We start from the raw sequence: 8698 nt of genomic DNA on the forward strand, positions 1-8698 counted from the left end.
TGATTCTGTGAGTGTATCAGTGTGGGTGTGGTGATTCTGGGAGTGTATCAGTGTGTGTGTGGTGATTCTGGGAGTGTATCAGTGTGGGTGGGTGATTCTGGGAGTGTATCAGTGTGTGTGGTGTGTGATTCTGTGAGTGTATCAGTGTGGGTGGTGTGATTCTGGGAGTGTATCAGTGTGGGTGTGTGATTCTGGGAGTGTATCAGTGTGGGTGTGTGATTCTGGGAGTGTATCAGTGTGGGTGTGTGATTCTGGGAGTGTATCAGTGTGGGTGTGTGATTCTGTGAGTGTATCAGTGTGGGTGTGTGATTCTGTGAGTGTATCAGTGTGTGGTGTGTGATTCTGTGAGTGTATCAGTGTGGGTGTGTGATTCTGTGAGTGTATCAGTGTGTGTGTGTGATTCTGGGAGTGTATCAGTGTGGGTGTGTGATTCTGTGAGTGTATCAGTGTGGGTGTGTGATTCTGTGAGTGTATCAGTGTGTGGGTGTGTGATTCTGTGAGTGTATCAGTGTGGGTGTGTGATTCTGGGAGTGTATCAGTGTGGGTGTGTGATTCTGGGAGTGTATCAGTGTGGGTGTGTGTGATTCTGGGAGTGTATCAGTGTGGGTGTGTGTGGATTCTGGGAGTGTATCAGTGTGTGTGTGTGTGATTCTGGGAGTGTATCAGTGTGTGGGTGTGTGATTCTGGGAGTGTATCAGTGTGTGGGTGTGTGATTCTGGGAGTGTATCAGTGTGGGTGTGTGATTCTGTGAGTGTATCAGTGTGTGTGTGTGATTCTGTGAGTGTATCAGTGTGTGTGTGTGATTCTGTGAGTGTATCAGTGTGGGTGTGTGATTCTGTGAGTGTATCAGTGTGGGTGGGTGATTCTGGGAGTGTATCAGTGTGGGTGGGTGATTCTGGGAGTGTATCAGTGTGTGTGTGTGATTCTGGGAGTGTATCAGTGTGTGTGTGTGATTCTGTGAGTGTATCAGTGTGGGTGTGTGTGATTCTGTGAGTGTATCAGTGTGGGTGTGTGATTCTGTGAGTGTATCAGTGTGGGTGTGTGATTCTGTGAGTGTATCAGTGTGGGTGTGTGATTCTGGGAGTGTATCAGTGTGGGTGTGTGATTCTGGGAGTGTATCAGTGTGTGTGTGTGATTCTGGGAGTGTATCAGTGTGTGTGTGATTCTGTGAGTGTATCAGTGTGTGTGGGTGATTCTGTGAGTGTATCAGTGTGTGTGGGTGTGTGGGTGATTCTGTGAGTGTATCAGTGTGTGGGTGTGTGATTCTGTGAGTGTATCAGTGTGTGTGTGTGATTCTGTGAGTGTATCAGTGTGGGTGTGTGATTCTGTGAGTGTATCAGTGTGTGTGTGATTCTGTGAGTGTATCAGTGTGTGTGGGTGATTCTGTGAGTGTATCAGTGTGTGTGTGTGTGTGTGTGGGTGTGTGTGTAATTCTGTGAGTGTATCAGTGTGGGTGTGTGATTCTGGGAGTGTATCAGTGTGGGTGGGTGATTCTGGGAGTGTATCAGTGTGGGTGTGTGATTCTGTGAGTGTATCAGTGTGTGTGTGTGATTCTGTGAGTGTATCAGTGTGTGTGTGTGATTCTGTGAGTGTATCAGTGTGTGTGTGTGATTCTGTGAGTGTATCAGTGTGTGTGTGTGATTCTGTGAGTGTATCAGTGTGGGTGGGTGATTCTGGGAGTGTATCAGTGTGGGTGTGTGATTCTGGGAGTGTATCAGTGTGGGTGTGTGATTCTGGGAGTGTATCAGTGTGTGTGTGTGATTCTGGGAGTGTATCAGTGTGTGGGTGTGTGATTCTGTGAGTGTATCAGTGTGTGGGTGTGATTCTGGGAGTGTATCAGTGTGGGTGTGTGATTCTGTGAGTGTATCAGTGTGTGTGGGTGTGTGGGTGATTCTGGGAGTGTATCGGTGTGGGTGTGTGATTCTGGGAGTGTATCAGTGTGTGGGTGTGTGATTCTGGGAGTGTATCAGTGTGTGGGTGTGTGATTCTGGGAGTGTATCAGTGTGTGGGTGTGATTCTGGGAGTGTATCAGTGTGGGTGTGTGATTCTGGGAGTGTATCAGTGTGGGTGTGTGATTCTGGGAGTGTATCAGTGTGGGTGTGTGTGTGATTCTGGGAGTGTATCAGTGTGGGTGTGTGTGTGATTCTGTGAGTGTATCAGTGTGGGTGTGTGATTCTGTGAGTGTATCAGTGTGGGTGTGTGATTCTGTGAGTGTATCAGTGTGGGTGTGTGATTCTGTGAGTGTATCAGTGTGGGTGTGTGATTCTGTGAGTGTATCAGTGTGGGTGTGTGATTCTGGGAGTGTATCAGTGTGGGTGTGTGATTCTGGGAGTGTATCAGTGTGGGTGTGTGATTCTGGGAGTGTATCAGTGTGTGGGTGTGTGATTCTGGGAGTGTATCAGTGTGTGTGTGTGTGTGTGTGATTCTGGGAGTGTATCAGTGTGTGTGTGTCTGTGAGTGTATCAGTGTGTGTGTGTGTGATTCTGTGAGTGTATCAGTGTGGGTGGGTGGGTGTGTGATTCTGGGAGTGTATCAGTGTGGGTGTGTGATTCTGTGAGTGTATCAGTGTGGGTGTGTGATTCTGTGAGTGTATCAGTGTGGGTGTGTGATTCTGTGAGTGTATCAGTGTGTGGGTGTGTGATTCTGGGAGTGTATCAGTGTGGGTGGGTGGGTGTGTGACTCTGTGAGTGTATCAGTGTGGGTGGGTGGGTGTGTGATTCTGTGAGTGTATCAGTGTGGGTGTGTGATTCTGTGAGTGTATCAGTGTGTGGGTGTGTGATTCTGTGAGTGTATCAGTGTAGGTGTGTGATTCTGTGAGTGTATCAGTGTGGGTGTGTGATTCTGGGAGTGTATCAGTGTGTGGGTGTGTGATTCTGGGAGTGTATCAGTGTGTGTGTGTGTGTGTGATTCTGTGAGTGTATCAGTGTGTGTGTGTCTGTGAGTGTATCAGTGTGTGTGTGTGTGATTCTGTGAGTGTATCAGTGTGGGTGGGTGGGTGTGTGATTCTGTGAGTGTATCAGTGTGGGTGTGTGATTCTGGGAGTGTATCAGTGTGGGTGTGTGATTCTGGGAGTGTATCAGTGTGGGTGTGTGTGTGATTCTGGGAGTGTATCAGTGTGGGTGTGTGTGTGATTCTGGGAGTGTATCAGTGTGGGTGTGTGATTCTGTGAGTGTATCAGTGTGTGTGGGTGATTCTGGGAGTGTATCAGTGTGTGTGTGTGTGATTCTGGGAGTGTATCAGTGTGTGGGTGTGTGTGTGTGATTCTGTGAGTGTATCAGTGTGTGTGTGTGTGTGTGTGATTCTGTGAGTGTATCAGTGTGTGTGTGTGTGTGTGTGATTCTGTGAGTGTATCAGTGTGGGTGGGTGGGTGTGTGACTCTGTGAGTGTATCAGTGTGGGTGTGTGATTCTGTGAGTGTATCAGTGTGTGTGTGTTTGTGATTCTGTGAGTGTATCAGTGTGGGTGGGTGATTCTGGGAGTGTATCAGTGTGGGTGGGTGATTCTGGGAGTGTATCAGTGTGGGTGTGTGATTCTGTGAGTGTATCAGTGTGGGTGTGTGATTCTGGGAGTGTATCAGTGTGGGTGTGTGATTCTGGGAGTGTATCAGTGTGGGTGTGTAATTCTGGGAGTGTATCAGTGTGGGTGTGTGATTCTGTGAGTGTATCAGTGTGGGTGTGTGATTCTGGGAGTGTATCAGTGTGGGTGTGTGATTCTGGGAGTGTATCAGTGTGGGTGTGTGATTCTGGGAGTGTATCAGTGTGGGTGTGTGATTCTGGGAGTGTATCAGTGTGGGTGTGTGATTCTGGGAGTGTATCAGTGTGGGTGTGTGATTCTGGGAGTGTATCAGTGTGGGTGTGTGATTCTGTGAGTGTATCAGTGTGGGTGTGTGATTCTGTGAGTGTATCAGTGTGGGTGTGTGATTCTGGGAGTGTATCAGTGTGGGTGGGTGATTCTGGGAGTGTATCAGTGTGGGTGTGTGATTCTGTGAGTGTATCAGTGTGGGTGTGTGATTCTGGGAGTGTATCAGTGTGGGTGTGTGATTCTGTGAGTGTATCAGTGTGTGGGTGTGTGATTCTGGGAGTGTATCAGTGTGGGTGTGTGATTCTGGGAGTGTATCAGTGTGGGTGTGTGATTCTGTGAGTGTATCAGTGTGTGGGTGTGTGATTCTGTGAGTGTATCAGTGTGGGTGTGTGATTCTGTGAGTGTATCAGTGTGGGTGTGTGATTCTGGGAGTGTATCAGTGTGTGTGTGTGATTCTGTGAGTGTATCAGTGTGGGTGGGTGATTCTGGGAGTGTATCAGTGTGTGGGGGTGATTCTGGGAGTGTATCAGTGTGGGTGGGTGATTCTGGGAGTGTATCAGTGTGTGGGTGTGATTCTGTGAGTGTATCAGTGTGGGTGGGTGATTCTGGGAGTGTATCAGTGTGGGTGTGTGATTCTGGGAGTGTATCAGTGTGGGTGTGTGATTCTGGGAGTGTATCAGTGTGGGTGTGTGATTCTGGGAGTGTATCAGTGTGGGTGTGTGATTCTGTGAGTGTATCAGTGTGTGGGTGTGTGATTCTGTGAGTGTATCAGTGTGTGGGTGTGTGATTCTGTGAGTGTATCAGTGTGGGTGTGTGATTCTGTGAGTGTATCAGTGTGGGTGTGTGATTCTGGGAGTGTATCAGTGTGGGTGTGTGATTCTGGGAGTGTATCAGTGTGGGTGTGTGTGATTCTGGGAGTGTATCAGTGTGGGTGTGTGTGATTCTGGGAGTGTATCAGTGTGTGGGTGTGTGATTCTGGGAGTGTATCAGTGTGTGGGTGTGTGATTCTGGGAGTGTATCAGTGTGTGGGTGTGTGATTCTGGGAGTGTATCAGTGTGGGTGTGTGATTCTGGGAGTGTATCAGTGTGGGTGTGTGATTCTGTGAGTGTATCAGTGTGTGGGTGTGTGATTCTGTGAGTGTATCAGTGTGTGGGTGTGTGATTCTGTGAGTGTATCAGTGTGTGGGTGTGTGATTCTGTGAGTGTATCAGTGTGTGGGTGTGTGATTCTGTGAGTGTATCAGTGTGGGTGTGTGATTCTGTGAGTGTATCAGTGTGGGTGTGTGATTCTGGGAGTGTATCAGTGTGGGTGTGTGATTCTGTGAGTGTATCAGTGTGTGGGTGTGTGATTCTGTGAGTGTATCAGTGTGTGGGTGTGTGATTCTGGGAGTGTATCAGTGTGTGTGGGTGATTCTGGGAGTGTATCAGTGTGGGTGTGTGATTCTGTGAGTGTATCAGTGTGTGGGTGTGTGATTCTGGGAGTGTATCAGTGTGGGTGGGTGATTCTGGGAGTGTATCAGTGTGTGGGTGTGTGATTCTGTGAGTGTATCAGTGTGTGGGTGTGTGATTCTGTGAGTGTATCAGTGTGTGGGTGTGTGATTCTGTGAGTGTATCAGTGTGTGGGTGTGTGATTCTGTGAGTGTATCAGTGTGGGTGTGTGATTCTGTGAGTGTATCAGTGTGGGTGTGTGATTCTGGGAGTGTATCAGTGTGGGTGTGTGATTCTGGGAGTGTATCAGTGTGTGGGTGTGTGATTCTGGGAGTGTATCAGTGTGGGTGTGTGATTCTGGGAGTGTATCAGTGTGTGGGTGTGTGATTCTGGGAGTGTATCAGTGTGGGTGGGTGATTCTGTGAGTGTATCAGTGTGTGGGTGTGTGATTCTGTGAGTGTATCAGTGTGTGGGTGTGTGATTCTGTGAGTGTATCAGTGTGTGTGTGTGATTCTGTGAGTGTATCAGTGTGGGTGTGTGATTCTGTGAGTGTATCAGTGTGGGTGTGTGATTCTGGGAGTGTATCAGTGTGGGTGTGTGATTCTGGGAGTGTATCAGTGTGGGTGTGTGATTCTGGGAGTGTATCAGTGTGTGGGTGTGTGATTCTGGGAGTGTATCAGTGTGGGTGTGTGATTCTGGGAGTGTATCAGTGTGGGTGTGTGATTCTGGGAGTGTATCAGTGTGGGTGTGTGATTCTGGGAGTGTATCAGTGTGGGTGTGTGATTCTGGGAGTGTATCAGTGTGGGTGTGTGATTCTGGGAGTGTATCAGTGTGTGTGTGTGTGATTCTGTGAGTGTATCAGTGTGGGTGTGTGATTCTGGGAGTGTATCAGTGTGGGTGTGTGATTCTGGGAGTGTATCAGTGTGGGTGGGTGATTCTGGGAGTGTATCAGTGTGGGTGTGTGATTCTGTGAGTGTATCAGTGTGGGTGTGTGATTCTGTGAGTGTATCAGTGTGTGGGTGTGTGATTCTGTGAGTGTATCAGTGTGGGTGTGTAATTCTGGGAGTGTATCAGTGGGTGTGTGTGTGATTCTGTGAGTGTATCAGTGTGGGTGTGTAATTCTGGGAGTGTATCAGTGTGTGGGTGTGTGATTCTGTGAGTGTATCAGTGTGTGGGTGGGTGATTCTGTGAGTGTATCAGTGTGGGTGTGTAATTCTGGGGGTGTATCAGTGTGTGGGTGTGTGATTCTGTGAGTGTATCAGTGTGTGGGTGTGTGATTCTGTGAGTGTATCAGTGTGGGTGTGTGATTCTGTGAGTGTATCAGTGTGTGTGTGTGATTCTGTGAGTGTATCAGTGTGGGTGTGTGATTCTGGGAGTGTATCAGTGTGGGTGGGTGATTCTGTGAGTGTATCAGTGTGGGTGTGTGATTCTGTGAGTGTATCAGTGTGTGGGTGTGTGATTCTGTGAGTGTATCAGTGTGTGGGTGTGTGATTCTGTGAGTGTATCAGTGTGTGGGTGTGTGATTCTGGGAGTGTATCAGTGTGTGGGTGTGTGATTCTGTGAGTGTATCAGTGTGTGTGTGTGATTCTGTGAGTGTATCAGTGTGGGTGTGTGATTCTGTGAGTGTATCAGTGTGGGTGTGTGATTCTGTGAGTGTATCAGTGTGGGTGTGTGATTCTGTGAGTGTATCAGTGTGTGGGTGTGTGATTCTGTGAGTGTATCAGTGTGGGTGTGTGATTCTGTGAGTGTATCAGTGTGGGTGTGTGATTCTGTGAGTGTATCAGTGTGTGGGTGTGTGATTCTGTGAGTGTATCAGTGTGTGGGTGTGTGATTCTGTGAGTGTATCAGTGTGTGGGTGTGTGATTCTGTGAGTGTATCAGTGTGGGTGTGTGATTCTGTGAGTGTATCAGTGTGTGGGTGTGTGATTCTGTGAGTGTATCAGTGTGGGTGTGTGATTCTGTGAGTGTATCAGTGTGTGGGTGTGTGATTCTGTGAGTGTATCAGTGTGTGGGTGTGTGATTCTGTGAGTGTATCAGTGTGGGTGTGTGATTCTGTGAGTGTATCAGTGTGTGGGTGTGTGATTCTGTGAGTGTATCAGTGTGGGTGGGTGATTCTGTGAGTGTATCAGTGTGTGGGTGTGTGATTCTATGTGTGTGTGATTCTGTGAGTGTATCAATGTGTGTGTGTGTGAGATTCTGTGGGTGGTTGAGTGTGTCTGTGTGTAATTCTATGTGTCTCTGTGGGTGAGTGTGTGTGTGATTTTATAGAGCTAGAATGATCTCTAAAATAATGTACACTGATGATCCAAAACATCATGACCACATGTCTAATATTGTGTAGGTCACCCTCGTGCCGCCAAAACAGCACTGACCCGCCGGGACATGGAGTCCACAAGACCTCTGAAGGTGTCCTGTTGCTTCTGGCACCAAGACATTTGCAGCAGATCCTTCAAGTCCTGTAAGTTGAGAGGTGGAGCCTCTATGGATCAGACTTGTTGGTCCAGCACATCCCTTTTTGGACATTTGGAGGTCAACACCTTGAACTCTTTACCATGTTCCTCATTTCTGAACAATGTGTGGCAATATCCTGCTGAAAGAGGACACATCCATTGGGGAATACCGTTGCCATGAAGGGGTGTACCTGGGCTGCTACTAGGGTTAGGTAGGTGGCACATGGCATATTGATGCCCAGGGTTTCCCCATGACTCTCCCGCCACTGTCTTCTCGCACGCAGTGCATCCGGGTGCCATCACTTTCTCAGGTAAACGACGTCTACGGCCGTCCACGTGATGTAAAAGAAAACTGGACTCATTGGACCAGGCGACCTTCCAGGTCCAGTTCTGACACGTCCATGCCCATTGTAGGCACTTTCAAAGATGGACGGGTCATCACGGGCACTCTGACCGGTCAGGCTGTGATGCACTGATGTTCTGTGACTCGCATCCCTGTATGTAGGTGCTCACCACTGCTGACCGGGAGCACCCCTCACCGTTTCAGAGATGCTCTGATCCAGTCGTCTGGCCCTTGTCAAAGTCGCCCATTTCTCCTGCACCAACACACGGACTATAAGAACCGATTTCACAACACAAGATCCCATTGATAAATCATAAATAGGCAATGATCATCCCATCCCCATATGTTTCCAATGGAAGGATGAGTATGGGTTGTAACTTATTTGCTGAAACTGATCAAATTATTTATATTTTAATAGCAGCTTCAATGTGAAATAATTCTTTTGAACACTTTAATGAACCGACATTGAATTGAGCACAATTACATTTGACACTCTTTTACCCAAAGGATTACATTTACCAAAATGAACTACAGGAAACAGTCTATTGTCACCAAATGACTGCGTTCAAATACAAGCACATATGTTCGATAATTGACAGAAACCTCAACATGGAACAGTCCGATACACGCTTCACTTCCACTGTACAATTAGTCCAAAAGCATCCGAACCGTTCTGGAGT

At 47.9% G+C, this 8698-nt stretch overlaps 1 protein-coding gene across 1 annotated transcript in view; it reads right to left on the reverse strand.

Moving 5' to 3' along the window:
- Positions 1-8440: 8440 nt before the first annotated feature.
- Positions 8441-8698, reverse strand: part of LOC127638692 (transmembrane protein 60-like) — an 879-nt gene continuing 621 nt past the window's right edge. The window contains exon 2 of the mRNA XM_052120326.1: positions 8441-8698. This exon is cut by the window's right edge and continues 398 nt beyond it. The gene's annotated coding sequence lies outside the window, so the exon portion shown is untranslated.

The sequence above is a fragment of the Xyrauchen texanus genome, chromosome 47 (assembly GCF_025860055.1).
Source record: "Xyrauchen texanus isolate HMW12.3.18 chromosome 47, RBS_HiC_50CHRs, whole genome shotgun sequence".
Classification (NCBI taxonomy): domain Eukaryota; kingdom Metazoa; phylum Chordata; class Actinopteri; order Cypriniformes; family Catostomidae; genus Xyrauchen; species Xyrauchen texanus.